This window comes from Ursus arctos, unplaced genomic scaffold, assembly GCF_023065955.2.
Source record: "Ursus arctos isolate Adak ecotype North America unplaced genomic scaffold, UrsArc2.0 scaffold_1, whole genome shotgun sequence".
In the NCBI taxonomy this organism is placed as follows: domain Eukaryota; kingdom Metazoa; phylum Chordata; class Mammalia; order Carnivora; family Ursidae; genus Ursus; species Ursus arctos.
In genome coordinates this window covers 96,777,905-96,792,989 of record NW_026622763.1, presented here as the reverse complement: position 1 = coordinate 96,792,989, position 15,085 = coordinate 96,777,905, and the positions used below count along the sequence as shown (strand labels likewise).

At 39.6% G+C, this 15,085-nt stretch overlaps 1 protein-coding gene across 1 annotated transcript in view; it reads right to left on the bottom strand.

Annotated features, from left to right (window-relative positions):
• The window catches only part of NYAP2 (neuronal tyrosine-phosphorylated phosphoinositide-3-kinase adaptor 2), a 238,856-nt gene that overhangs the window by 41,207 nt on the left and 182,564 nt on the right, over positions 1–15,085 (bottom strand). The window lies entirely within an intron of this gene.

Below are 15,085 nucleotides of genomic sequence, written 5' to 3'. Positions count from 1 at the left end.
GAACAGGGGGAAAAGGCAGAGTATTAGCGGAGCAAGGCTGGCAGTGATGAACAGCGTCCAGAATCCCATTTTGTTTCGCTGCATGTTCTCTCAACCCCTCAAATACTTGTGATGCTTGCTAGTAGTTGGCAGGTGATGGAACGATCTCATAACCATGGACTCTAAAATAAGCTTTATGTGCAGTCAGCTCCTAGAAATAAAGAAACCATCACAGAAGCATGGCCCGTGTTCCCTGGGACATTTTATCTCATTTAGGGTTAGTTTCCACAGAGTGATTACTAAAGCCAGAGCCCCCATTCAGGGAAAAAGCAAGTGACATGATCACTTTGGGTACTTTCTTTCCAGCTTGGTCCATAGGTCTCTTATGTCCTGAAATGTCTTCTCCACCTTCTTGAAAACTTCCTCTCCCTCCCTTTCTCTCTCCCTCCCTTTCTCCCTCCCTCCTTTTCTCCTATTTTTTTTCTAGTTTTGAAATCCATATTATTGTGCTTGTCCTAAATACTTTAATCGTGTTTTCAGTGGAGCATTTCTTTGATGCATTATTCACTTTCAATTTTATAACCACCTTCTAAGACTCTGCCATTTTTCATAATAATAGCATTTTTCCAAATTATAAAGTCATTCCCATAAATTTTCTTCTATTTCAGGAATCCAAATGAGCTGTCCACAGCATGGACAGGATGCTTTGGAGATTAGAATTTGGGGATGGAGAGAGTTCCCTTCATCCAACAAGGTACAGTAAGGATGTTAATTTCCATATATAATGAAGATATTTGATAAGAAAGAGGAAAAAAAGTCATACAATGAAAAATTGACACCTGTGCTTTTGTCACAAACTTTAACTGTTACTTTTTGAGTGTCTGGTATATTCCAGCTTCTATCTGGGCTGTATTTAAATTATTTCTAATTCTAAGGTTACTCCATAGAGTTATAGAGTTAGCTATAAGGTTGCCTACATATGTGTGTGTGAGAGAGAGAGAAAGAGAGAGAGACCTCCCTGCTGACCCCCATAATCTCTCTCCTCAAAACTAACTTGGACATGGGTCTCCTGGGTGGCTCAGTTGGTTAAGCATCTGAATTTGGCTCAGGACATGATCTCAAGGTCCTTGGATTCAGCCCCACGTCAGGTTCTGAACTCACCAGGGAATCCGCTTGTCCCTCTGCCCCTTCCCCCACTCATATTCTCTCTGTCTCTCAAATAAATAAAATAAAATAAAATAAAATAAAATAAAATAAAATAAAATAAAATAAAATAAAAGACTAACTTGAACACAATGGACTGAGCTTCCTAGATTACTTTGAAACCCTCCACCTTGTTCAAAATTTTCCAGTTACTCCATATTTCATGTGATAAAAACTTCAAACACACTTGACTAATTTTCAAAGGCCTCCTGTGATCTAGCTTCATCTGATCAGCTCCATTCTGTTTCCACTGTCCTGCTCCCAACTGTCTCCCCTCTCAGTTTCTGTATTCAGTCCTGCTTCTGTCCTTCACCTCAGGGTGTGCCCTTGTGTGGACTTTCATCAGACTAAGTCTTATCCATTTCCAAAGACCAACTTCAGTGAGTCCTTCCTATTGTCAAGCACCCTGATTCTCTTCTGAGACCTGTAACCTTACCACTTACATAGCGTTTGCAGTGCTTGCTGTGGCTTTGAGCCATTTATGTTGGTGGGGACCACATAGTAAGTGTTCAATTAATATGTACTTTTCTTTCACTGAAGACACTCAATTTAACCTAAAAAGGTCAATACAACTTCTAAAAATAAATGAAGGCAGGGGCGCCTGGCTGGTGCAGTCGTTAAGCGTCTGTTTTCGGCTCAGGGCGTGATCCCAGCGTTCTGGGATCGAGCCCCACATCAGGCTCCTCCGCTAGGAGCCTGCTTCTTCCTCTCCCACTCCCCCTGCTTGTGTTCCCTCTCTCGCTGGCTGTCTCTGTCAAATAAATAAATTAAATCTTTAAAAAAAAATAAAAATAAAAATAAAAAATAAATAAATAAATAAAAATAAATGAAGGCAATGAAAGTAACATAGAAAATGTTTTAAGGCCTGGGTTCAAAGCCTAGCTCTCCTACTTATGAAGCCAGTGATTCTCACTCAAAGGTCTGTGACCTTCTAGGGTCCATTTCAGAAGAGGCATGAGGTTTAGAAACTCTCCCTTCCTTAGTTTTATGCAGATGATTCTAATATCTACTCACCTACTCTTATTTATTTATTTATTTATTTATTTATTTATTTATTTATTAGGCTCCACCCCCAGTGTGGGGCTTGAACTCATGACCTTGAGATCAAGAGTCACATGCTCCAGTGACTGAGGCAGCCAGGTATCCCTACTCACGCCACTCTTGCAAGGTGTTTAAATATAACAGTATCATACGATAACATAAACTATCACTATAACCTAGAAATTAAGCTCATTTCCCAGGAAGCATAAATCCTTGCATACCTTAGCAAATCATCTTTTGTTATATAAAATAACAGGTAAAGCATTCATCAGAATCCTGGTTGACATGTTTTTATAATTAGGCCAATGTTTCCATATACCCCTTTACTGTGGTAGCACGTTTAGTCACATGGAGTCAGAAAATTCAGTATCTTTCCCTAGGAAAAGATGGCAAATAACATTTCTTTACTTAAGGTCCTTTTCAAGTTTACGTTAAAGGGATTATCTGATGAGTGACACAATTGAAGGCCTTTTAAATTATCCGATGTTCCTGGGGATTAAATTCTCCTGCTAGGTTTCCAGTCAGATTTTGATTTAACCAGGCTCTTTCAAACATAGACACTGATATCTCTAATGAACAGTACCAAAATCCACACAAACTCCCCATTCCGTCGTGACCTGGAAAGGCCTACCCTTACCCCCTTTGGACATCAATCCGAGCATGTCTCAGCTCATCAAACCCCCTTGGGTACTGCAATATAAGCCATTAAATCCCCATTACACACAGCAGTTTATGCTACTAGCCAACCACCCTGCGGGCTGGCTCTAAAGTTGAGTCAACTGTTTGATCCCAACATGGCTCCTATAGGTTATGATTTTACCTACAGTAGCAGAGTAACACTGTGACCGTAAGTTCATTATGTACACATGCTTACACAGGCAAACACACACACACACGCACACACACACGCGCACACAGACACACACACACACACACACACACATACACTGTGTAACATTGCTGCTTAATGGTGGTGCGTTTTTTAAACAATTTTTGAATTTAATTTTCAAAACTGTGAGGTTTGGGTTTATCTTTATCTCATTCACTCTGCCTCTTCTTTCAGTTTTACATGGTCCTTAAGTGCATTTCAAATTTATTATGGTATTTATGCGACCAAGTTGGTGAAATGAATCTTTATGATGTTACATCCACTAAGGTTCCTTTGACCAAAAGAAGATCCAAAAATCCTGGAAAAGATTCTGGTTATAACCAAGCCTCACAGAGATTCTTGACATAGACATTAAATTGTCCAGTTCAGTTACCCTTGGAGATACACTGTGCTTTGAGCCTTAAACAGGAAAGCTTAAGAGCCATAACACTAAAAACAGTAAGTTTCTATCCTGAATTTTGATGATATAAAAATTACCAAGGCTTTTTTTTGGGGGGGGGTCAAAAACAATGGACATGTGCCTCAAAAGAGATCTAATGTAGAACCTTCCTCCCCAAGAAAAACTCATTCCATTAAGAGATTAATGATGTACTAAAAGGCACCTGTTATCCCTACACCCAAGGAAAACCTCTTGCTTTGTAAACTCCCTCAATCATCATCCTAGAAGTAACAGTTGATGTTGTTTATGAAATTTCTGTGAAGACCAAGTGTAAAGAGAATAAGAAGGAATAAGAAAAAGGTAGTAGATTAAGAAAGAAAGAGAATAAGAGGGTAAAAGGAAAAACAGAAAAAGAAACAGGGAAGGCAGGAAGGGAGGAAGCGAGGAAAGAGAGAAAGATAAAGAGAAAAGAGAAAGAACAAGAGAGAAAGAAAAGAAAAAAGAGAGAAAAGAAAAGAAACACTAATTTTAACTTTTTGGAATAAACCATTATCAAGATATCATGGGATGTTTTCAGAGTAATAATTCATAATCATCTTAAAGTTTTTATTAAATAAGTACCCAGTGGGCTATGTGACTTAATAATTCTTTCTTTTTGTTCTAGTGGATACAAATTACCACTGTTTTGTTTTGTTTTAAAAATAGTCATTTCTCAATCATTTCTCATCTTCCCTTTAAAGTGAATTGGATTTCTCTCCAAAATCATGTCCTTGGTATTGTTACAGGATAATCCCCAAGGCATCCACTGCTATTATTGTGAGTATCGGAGTTCTCTTTGCTTTCAGAAAGCAACTCTTCTCAACCTCTGCATCTACACAGCATAGGAGATTAGTGCATTTTCACCAAGAAAATACTTTAATCTAGCATCAAAGAAATAAAATCAAATTCAGAGACATATCTTTCCTCTGTCTTGTTTTTTTTTTTCCTTTTACACAATAGTTTTCTGTAGTAGCAGAGACATATTGTGATTTCCCCAAATCAGTCATGTTGCTGAAAGTTTCTAATCAATGACTTAAGTCTTCATGGGAGTTGCAGGCCTTTTAAAAATACACCAACGTGCACTTATTACAAACTCTACTTTCATTTCTAGGGAAGGCATTTTTTTGGAAGTAACACATAAGCTACCTGAGATAAACTGGTGTCTAAGTAGTAAGAGGCAGTTTTGCCAGGGTTATGTTAAAGCCTTCATGGATTCAACTTTGTTTTAAAACTTCCATCGTACATCATAGTAAACATGTTAGGTGCCCTCAAATCCCACATTAAGTGTAATTTGTCCTGTATATAATTTGAATGCATTTTTACAGTTTTGCTTCAAAAATTATTAGACTGAATAATCCAATTGATTCATGACTGGTTATGATTTCTAGACAGTATTCAAGTACACTCAGGAACTCTTGCAGTATTACACCATCTAATCTAGAAATTGCTTTCCAATGTAATAGAATTGTTTTAATACTAAATTTAACAATTAATTAAGTGGAACTAATGTTACATTTTATAGTGATTTAATTAAATATTCACTAATGTTAAATCTGGAAGTTTCTTTTGGAATTTTGGTGCTACTATTTATTTCTAATATCCAATATTTTTATAGGTCCCTGAGAAACTCATAGCCTTCAGCATTGTCAGTATGACGCTGAAAAGAAAACAAGTCTGATCGTTTTTGTGATCATTTTGTGACCAGAGAAAGAAAATCGGCAGGCTGCAAAAATCTACTCTGGGAGTAGATATTCTCTCTCCAGGTTTCCATGGAGCTTTCCTCTGAATGAGAGTTGTGTAGCTTTGAATGAGTCCCGGTATCCCATAGTCACGGACCAGGGTCCTAATGTTACCTGAAGGGCCAAAGAGTAAAACTATTGATGCTGGACTAATTGGTAATTCTTCTTGGAAATATTGGGATTCTGGTGAAGGTCTAAAATCCAAAGAAAAGTGAGGTGGAAACATGAGAGGTAGAGGTTATGATCCAATGGTGTACACAGAATGACAAGACCCATTGTGTAGAGGAGAAAGGATCGCACGCAGGTAGAGTTAGGCGTGCCCATTGTATTCCTTCCAAATATCTGAAGAACTGAGATTTTCTTACCACTTCCACCTTCTTATCTAGAGAGAATATAAATCGTACTATCTATTGCACAGAGATAACCTAGGTACTGCAATGCATGGTTGGTGTTTTACAGGGCATAGCACAGTGTAGCATTAACAGTTTGGGGTTTTGTGTGTGTGTGTGTGTGGTTTTTTTTTGACAGCCTCTTTTATTTTTTTTATTTTTTTAAATGTTTTATTATGTTATGTTAGTCACCATACAGTACATCATTAGTTTTTGATGTAGTGTTCCATGATTCATTGTTTGCGTATAACACCCAGTGCTCCATGCAATATGTGCCCTCCATAATACCCATCACCGGCCTATCCCAATCTTCCACCCTCCTCCCCTCTGAAACCCTCAGTTTGTTTCCCAGTGTCCATAGTCTCTCGTGGTTCATTCCCCCTTCTGTTTACCCCCAATTCATTCTTTCCTTCCTTCTCCTACCGATCTCCCTGCTATTCCTTATGTTCCATAAATGAGTGAAACCATATGGTAATTGTCTTTCTCTGCTTGACTTATCTCACTTAGCATAATCTCTTCCAGTCCTGTCCATGTTGCTGCAAATGTTGGGTAATCGTTCTTCTGATGGCTGAGTAATATTCCATTGTATCTATGGACCACATCTTCTTAATCCAGTCATCTGTTGAAGGGCATCTCAGCTCCTTCCACAGTTTAGCTATTGTGGTCAGTGCTGCTATGAACATTGGGGTGCATATCAGCCTCTTTTATTTTAGTATATAATTTCTGAAACACCCTTGGTATTTTCATCACTTTAGCCGAATATGAAAAGGTGCTTCTGTCTTCAAAAATACTTCATTTCACATTAAAATAAAATTATAGCACATGTGTATAAAGCAATTTATTTTATCTATTTAACAAGGAACATATGCCCCTTGAAATCATTACATAAAGAAAATCCATCTACCAAGATATAAATTCAAAAAGACACATTATGATTTGTATCAAGATCAAATGTCTATTACCATGGGGATAGAAATTTCACTTTGGGTTATGGCATCAAAAATAGAATAAACAAACAAGCAGAAATAGAATTAAATTCTCTCATCACTGATATTAGGAATGAAAACATGACAAAAATAACTTAACCTGTTTTTAAAATGTTATCTCTCACTTCTAAATGACAAAATAAAAGGGAAGAAAACCAAGTTTAAATTTTATATGTCACCCACCTTATTAATGTAAAAACTCTTTATTTCTAACAAATGAAAATCAACACCGGATGCAAAACGAATGACATCTTCTGTTTATACCATTGGTTTTTGTGGTTTGTTTAAGACCAAGTATCTTGAGACAAAATCTGGTCCAGTATAATTTGTATGCTCCTTACCACAGGTTCTATTTCAATGGCTATTGACCTATGCTTCTTTCTTGAACCACTGTCTGTTATAAACATACACAAAGCAATATGTGTCTAGGAACACGATTTATCCAAGAGCATGCAGGATCATGTTCGCCATGGTAGGGGACTTCAGTGTGATCTCCAATAATGGCCATGTTTGTTCACTCTCTAGCAGAACTGCTGGAGATCTCTAAGATCCTGTGAGGAGGTGGTGACATGAGGTCAAAACTATTTTCAAAGAAGTACTAAGTAAGATGTTTTTTGCTTTTCCCACTGTGTTGACAAATTCACTGGAAGTCTAAAAACAATGCTGGATATCTGCTGTTACTTTAGCACATCAAAGCAACAGCACGAAACTGTAGTAGTCATCAGGTACTTCTCACTGCCACACACACTTGACTGTTGGGCAGATACTTTCTCAAAAATGAATGAAGGGAGTCTATTGCTTTAAGGAAGACAACTAACAGAATTTGTGGACAATGATAAATCTGAGCTTTCAAGCAGGAATTAAAATTTCGAAAAAACTTGTATGCGCCACTGTGAGCTTGACAGCATCCTAATACTTAAAGACTTTTCTTATGAGATCAGTGGTGATATTAATGTGCTGTATTGATTTTTATAATGAAATGTGTCAACATATGGAAGATTTGCATGACTTTGTGAACCGATACTTTCTAAAAGCATGGTGTTATAAATCATGCATGAATAAAAAATCTATTTAAAATGCAAGGTAGACCAATGGATTTTAATGCAACAGAGCATGATGAGTTTATTGATATGTAATTAACCCTTATGAAACTGCTATTCGTTGAGTTTGGGTAGGATACTAAAGAAGGATATACACAACTACATGAAAAGGCTATTAAAATATTCCTCCTTCTTTCAGTTACACATCTGTACAAAGCCAGATTTTCTTCATGTATTTTAACCAAGGCAACATATCACAACAGATTGAATCCAAAGCAGATATAAGAATCTATGGTCTATTAAGTCAGACATTAAAGAGATTTGCAAACATGTGAAACAATTTCAATCTCTTCACCATTTGTTATAATTTAGGAAATATGGTTATTTTTTATGAAAAAATGTTATTTATGCTAACATATAATGAATTTATTATTTTTAATAAATGATTTTTTAAATTCTCAATTTTAATTTCTTTTTTTTTTTTAAAGATTTTATTTATTTATTTGACAGAGATAGAGACAGCCAGCGAGAGAGGGAACACAAGCAGGGGGAGTGGGAGAGGAAGAAGCAGGCTCATAGCGGAGGAGCCTGATGTGGGGCTCGATCCCAGAACGCCGGGATCATGCCCTGAGCCAAAGGCAGACGCTCAACCGCTGTGCCACCCAGGCGCCCCTCAATTTTAATTTCTAATATGATAAGCATTCTTATACTTAACCCATATGTTAGACTTAACTTCCAGTGCCAGGAAAGCTCTTTGGGATTCTTAATAAGTTTTAAGAACAAAAGGGGTTCTAAGACTGAAGAATTTGAGAGCAATTACTTTATCTAAGACTTCAAGTGCCCAAAGAGTTCCCTTAAAAAGGTAACTTTTTATGCAATTAATATGCAATTGGAGTAATTAAAAAACAAAAAACGAAACAGGAAAATATCATGTTGAAGCACAAGAAACATGGGAAAACCTTTGAAAATTTCAGGGTATTTGGGAACAACCAGTTTTGAAATGCTGCCCTAGAAAAGTGTCTTTGGTAATGTCCAAGAAACACTATTACCAGCCCCTGATACCTGAGGGAGCATCCAAATTCTCAGGGAACTTTTTCATAATTTATAATAAGAAGCAAGCTCCAAGGTTCACTCATTGATTCTTTGACGTTCATAAATGAAATCTGATGGAATAATTGAAATGCCCTCAAAAATACTCTTGATCGATCATGAGCTTCGTTTACGAAAGTCACTGTTTTTACTCCTCCTTTCTGATCTACTTTCTGTACTTTATTTTTGTAACAATGTTGTTGGGACTATGCATAACTTAAGTCTGCTATTTGCTAAAATTTTCTAAAATTGTTGGTAAAAGTTTTGGTAGCAAGTGGTTAAACAAGACAAAAAATATTTTAAAATTAAATTTAGGAGAGGTAATGACCATCTGTCATTTTCACCTGTCCAGAATCCATTTACTCTTATTTTTTTGGAGTAGCAGTTTGGATATCCTTTAGAAAACGGCATAACCAGCAATCTCAGTTCTTACGGTTCCACCAGAGGAGTTTCCCCAACTGCGGCTTCAAAAGTGACCATGTGACTCAGGTCCATCCAATCAATCATTGTATCCCCTCCGCCTCACTGACTGGTTCAGGCGTGGACACTGGGCACAAGCCAGCCAATGAGAGCTGTCAAATACTTTTGCAGGAGCTCTAGAGCAAGAGTTATACCTTTAAATCAGGCCTGCTAAGCTCTCCTCACTTAGCAACTGAACAATCCTGGACAATTTGCTTGACCTCTCTAAGCTTCGGTTCGTTCACGGTAAAATGGTAGCAACGCTGTATCCACTTCACGAAATTACTGTAAGAATTAAATAAGATAAATGCAGATTTCACCGCAGCAACCGGCATGTCATAGGATCTCAAGAAATGCTCGCTATCCGTATTATCGAAAGGCCAATCTGACCGCTCAGCTCCTCTGCTTATAATGTAAGGAAGTCTAAACTGCCTCCTCACAGTGGTCCATGAGACTCAGCTTACCGAACCAGCCTGCCTCACCGCCTTAGGTTCTCCGAAAGCCGCCTGCCTTCTTACTCTAGGATTTTGATCACGCCACTCCGCTCTGCTTGGAGCACTTGTGCCTTCCCCTTTCCTTCCCTTTCTTCCTACACTAAACCATAGGCTCTGTGAAGACAGGGGCCATGTCTAGCTCATTCCTCAATATATCTCCCCTGAGTAACATAACTGACCCCTGGTAAGGACTCATGACTTATTTATTGAATGAGTTAGTTTAAACCATGTTTTAAAGAATGATGGGGCGCCTGGGTGGCTCAGCCAGTTAAGCATCTGCCTTCAGCTCAGGTCATGACCCCGGGGTCCTGGGATTGAGCCTTGCATTGGGCTCCCTGCTCAGCAGGGATTTGGCTTCTCCCCCTGCCTCTGCTCCCCGCCCCCCTTCGTGCTCTCTCTCAAATAAATAAAATCTTCAAAAAAATAATGAAGCCAGTGTAAAAGATGAATTATTTGTACATTTCTCATTAATAAAAAAGCATATTCTTCCCTTCTTTCACTTTCTCCAAGTTTCTAGCAAAAAGGCAAAAATACATTGACCAGACTCCAAGGGAATTTAACATTAACAAAATTAAGGAGGGGAAAAATGTAGTGCCTGTTTTGGACAGCAGGTGGGAGTGCTTTGATTTGCTATGTATTCTGGTAGGCTGACAAAGCTTCCAGAACTAGTCTCTGTAAAGGCCCACTGTAAGTCAGACAGACCTTCTTCTTTGTAATGTCTACTAAGGCTTTTCACAGAAACAGGGCTTTCTTTGTGGATACCGTTGGTGCAGCATACCCACAGGGCTGTTCCAAAGAAAGCCAACTCCTGACCACTGGGAAGCAATGTCAGGGAGGACTCCTCTGAGAAAGGGCACAGGGTGGAGCCATGCTCCCTGCAGGGAAAGCTACGAGGAGCTGGCATAGAGTCAACGCTCGAGCTGTGCATTGTCACTGTGGTTCTCCAACAGGATTAATCTATAGAGAGGCACGTAGGTGAAGGTAGCTTCTGTGCTCTCTGAATTGTTTGTGCCTGGCTAACTAGTTTTCCCCAAGAGAATCACGGAGTACACAGAAATTCAGAATTTCTCTAATAAGAATGAAATTACTATCAAGTCGTATTTTTTCTCACCAGTCTTCGGGGTATCTGGATAGTAGACAACATCGTCGTCTATGTACATATTTAGTAGAAATCCAGTTTAAGAGACTGTGCGTGTGTGTGTACTCACACATATAGTTATACATAGTATATGATAATAAGTTAGCTGACTCTGCAAATTGGATCACATAATACCCAAGCTTAAAAGCCGTAAGTGGCTTTACATGCACGCACACACACACACACACACACACACACACACACGCACACACACCAATTAGTATCATCAAATTCCTTGACTCTATACTGCTCCCATAATTTTAACCAACCCTCTTGATACAAAAAAATAAGAAAAAGAATATAAATGGCTTAGAGAAAACCCAGCAAACTACTGCAAAACCAGGTCCAGCATCCTGTCTTACTGGACTGGGGCAAGAATGCCCTCGTGCTGTATAAAATCAAGCCCACCATAGGCAGGTATAGCTCTTCGGAGACCGAGGTGATCAACGCATACTGTACTGTTCAGACAGGTGTTCCCACTGGGAGAATTTTGCTGAATGAGTAAATGATGGAAGCAAAGGAAAACAAGCACACATAATGTTGCTGGGGTTTGGGGGGGGGCAGGGAGTGTGACATGCTGGCTCAGGTGCTCAAGAATGGATTTTTAGATAGATCAAAACAATCAGTTATAAATACCTCTCAGTTATAGGAATAGAGGAATTTCACGGACTAGAGAGCAGAGAACACATTTCTTCTTTGGATTTATGAGGCAGGTCATTTGGGGCAGTGTATTTGTCTTCATAATTCTGTTTCCCTTGGTTTAGGATGATGATACATTAGCTGACTTGGTAAATCTGATCACACAATCCCCAAGTTGAAAATCCATAAATGGCTTCCTGTCATTCTTCGGTAAGACCAGAATTGCTGATGTGACCAGCAGGGCCTAGCCCCCGTCAGGCCCTCGGCTTCCTCTCAGCCCCCCGCCTTGCTCCCACTCCTCATCACCCCGACATCCCCGCTCCCATGTCACTCAGAGCTGCTGCGTAACACACTCAAGAGGAAATGGTTTGGTTACAGATTGTAATTACATGTTTAACTTTCGTTGTTAACGGCAGTTCCCCCACTGGCACGTGTTCAATGCTTGATAACCTTTTATAGAAAAAAAATTAGCTGAATGAATGAATGGATGAATACATTCATGAATTCACGAGCACGGAGGTGGAAAGAGGGAAACCCAGTCTAATTACATCATGGGAAGAGAGCTGTACTAAGGGTCAGAAGCCTGAAATCTACTTCTTGATTTGAATCTGCTACATACCAGTGGGTCTGGACAATTTAGCCAATTTCACTTGAGCTTCAGTTTGGTCACCTAAATCATCAGATCATAACGCTGGGCCGTAGATGAACAGGGTTTTGTGAAAATCAAATGAGATGGCACTTATAAAAGTATTTTAAAAGCTAAGACATGGCATATAAATATAAGGCATTATTTTATTTTATTCTTTTTTAAGATTTATTTATTTATTTGAGAGAGAGTGTGCGTACATGTGCACATGAGTGGGAGAGAGGCAGAGGGAAAGAGAGAAAGAATCTCCATCAGACTCCCTGCTGAGCACAGAGCCTGATGCAGGGCTTGAGTTCATGACCCTGAGATCACGACCTGAGCCGAAATCAAGAGGCAGACATGAGACCAACTGAGCCACCCAGGTGCCATAAAAGTGATAAAATTAAATTCTGTAATTCAGTTTATATATAATTTGCAATAATCTTAGAGCATTTATATCAAGTTCTGCTTTCTTTAAACTTGTATACTTAACTGTTAACTGGAACACAGAGGACCTCAGATGCAATCAGAAAGCAAAGCTTTTCTTTTCTCCCCACAAACCAGCTACAACCTGCTGTGGGGTAGCGGGGAGTTTTTTCTTGCCTTTTGGCTAAACCCTAGACCAACTCCCAGAACTTTCCTTTTCATTTTGATAATTAAAAATTTTCAGTTTCTTCAAGTCAAAAAAAAAAAGTCTTATAGGAATAATAATTCAAATGCCTAGTTTTTTACATTATAATTTCAATTTTGAACTTTGTTTCAAGGAAACACTTCTCTTCTGGCCCATTTAGCCCTATTCCTGGCACAGAGGAGACCACCTTTCTCTCTACCTCATCTCCAGGTCCCAACATGTCTGCCTTCACAAGGGCTGAGATAGGAGGAAGGGGTTGAGGTGAGGGGGTGGGAAAGGTCTTCACTGACATCAGCATGAGCTGATGTTTCTCACTCTCTTGTTATAGGGATGGAAAGGAGGTGAATGTCTTTCTTCTTGGGGTGCTTTCAAGTGTACCTGGAAGGCCCCCCTTGACTGGCTATCTCTCACCTGTAGATCCCCTTGCTCTCTGCCCTCCGGACATCCTGTCAAGCACCTTGAGCCTCCTTGCCACTCTGGGCAGTCACATGACCGAAGCCACCCCCGTTTGCTGTCTGTGGCCTATTCTGGTCCATGGGAAACGCACTTTACACACCTTTAACACACCATCAGTGGCCAGTTACTTGCCAGGAAACTTTCTGCTCTATGGTCATAGGCCATTTGGCTAACCTTTTGCACTTTTATTTTACTGTGTCATCTCAATGACTAGAAGCCAATAGTGAGATTTCCAGGTAGTCCCATTAGTTTCCCTGCCTTGATTATCAACACTGAGAAGGATGGAGACTCATGTCTCTCTCTCTCTCTCTCTCTCACACACACACACACACACACACACACACACACACACACACAGAGTCTACCCCCAGTCTCTGTAATACCTAGTGGCTAGCCTCTCAGCCTGCAACCACATTCCTAGGCTAAGATAAGAGTTCACTTAAGGACAACAAAATTCATTTCAATCACTTCTTTTCCAAGTTCTGCTTCTGTAGTCTAGCTTTCTGCCTTGCAATGTGAGAGTAATTACCTCGTATCATTTTTAATTATCCTTCTACATGTTACACACTGTTTATTTACCTTTAAACCCTATAAAGACACAGTCTGGCTATTTAAAATGGTTAACTCACCCCACGTCCCCCTTTTCTGGTTGTTTCTCAAAGCCATATCACCAGTATCAGGAGAAATACAAACAAAACAATTTCTCTGGTGATCACAAATTCTAGCAGGCAGAAGTCACAGTTTTCCACAGAGAAATAAAAGTGGACTGCTGGGGATATGACTTACATTGCTCTCTGAAGGCTCTCCAAATGAGAATTCTGTTATGTGTTTACTACAAGAATTAGGAAAGAGAGCGTTAAACTCTAGAGTGTGAAAATACTGCGCTGAACCTAGCAACGGGATCTGCCCGGTTCCCGGAGGAAATAACCATGCACCCAATTATAATTGAGAAGTGGAGCAGATGTGGAGAGCTGTCTTCTGGTGCCCAAGCCCACTGTACAGAATGACAGCCTGGAGGGTCGTAGACGCTAAAGCCCACAGCTGCTGAGGGCTGCTGGGGAGCCAAGCAGGAAGTTAGTCAACATCCTAAAGCAAAGCCCAAATTACGGCAGAGGCCTGAACTCTACCACATTGGTTTTTTGTTCTTGTTGCATAGTAAAAATGAGAAAGAACTCACAGTTCCTAGCAATATATAACTCCTCGACAGCAAAACCATGGCAGTTAAAAATGATGCTTTGAAACATGGGATGGTGAAGCAACAGATGGGAGAGGATCTTCACTTTTTACTTTGACTTTCTGTGTTTCAGTGAGCATACTCTACTCATATAATCACCATTTCCATTTGAGGGAAAATCAGCGAAAATGAAACAGACCATGGTATCTATGTCAGTTAATTATTTTAGGCTACCCTCAAACTCAGTGACCTAAAACAACACTCATTTAGTTCTGTTCATGAGTCCATGAATGGGTCAAAGGATTCTTCTGTTCTTGGTTGGGCTCACTTGTCATCTGTGGTCAGCTGTGTTTCAAGGAGGTGCTTCCGCTATGTCATATTATGCTTTTGCACATGCTTAGGGGTTGGCAGGCTGAAGGCTGAAGACTCTTGGCTTTCCTCCACATATCTCCTCCTCCCACAGGCTAGCTATGGTTTGTTTATGTGGTGGTGGTAGGATTGGAAAAGAACAAATAGAAGCATTCTTGAGGCTGAGGCTCAGAACTGACACACCGTCCCTTCCATCTCATTGAACTGGTCAGTACAAGACCCAAGGCCAACCCAGATTCAAGGAGTAAGAAACAGACCTTACTTCTTGATGAGGAGATCTGAAAGAACATAGCAACAGTGTGGATACAAAGAAAGGAGGGTATTGGG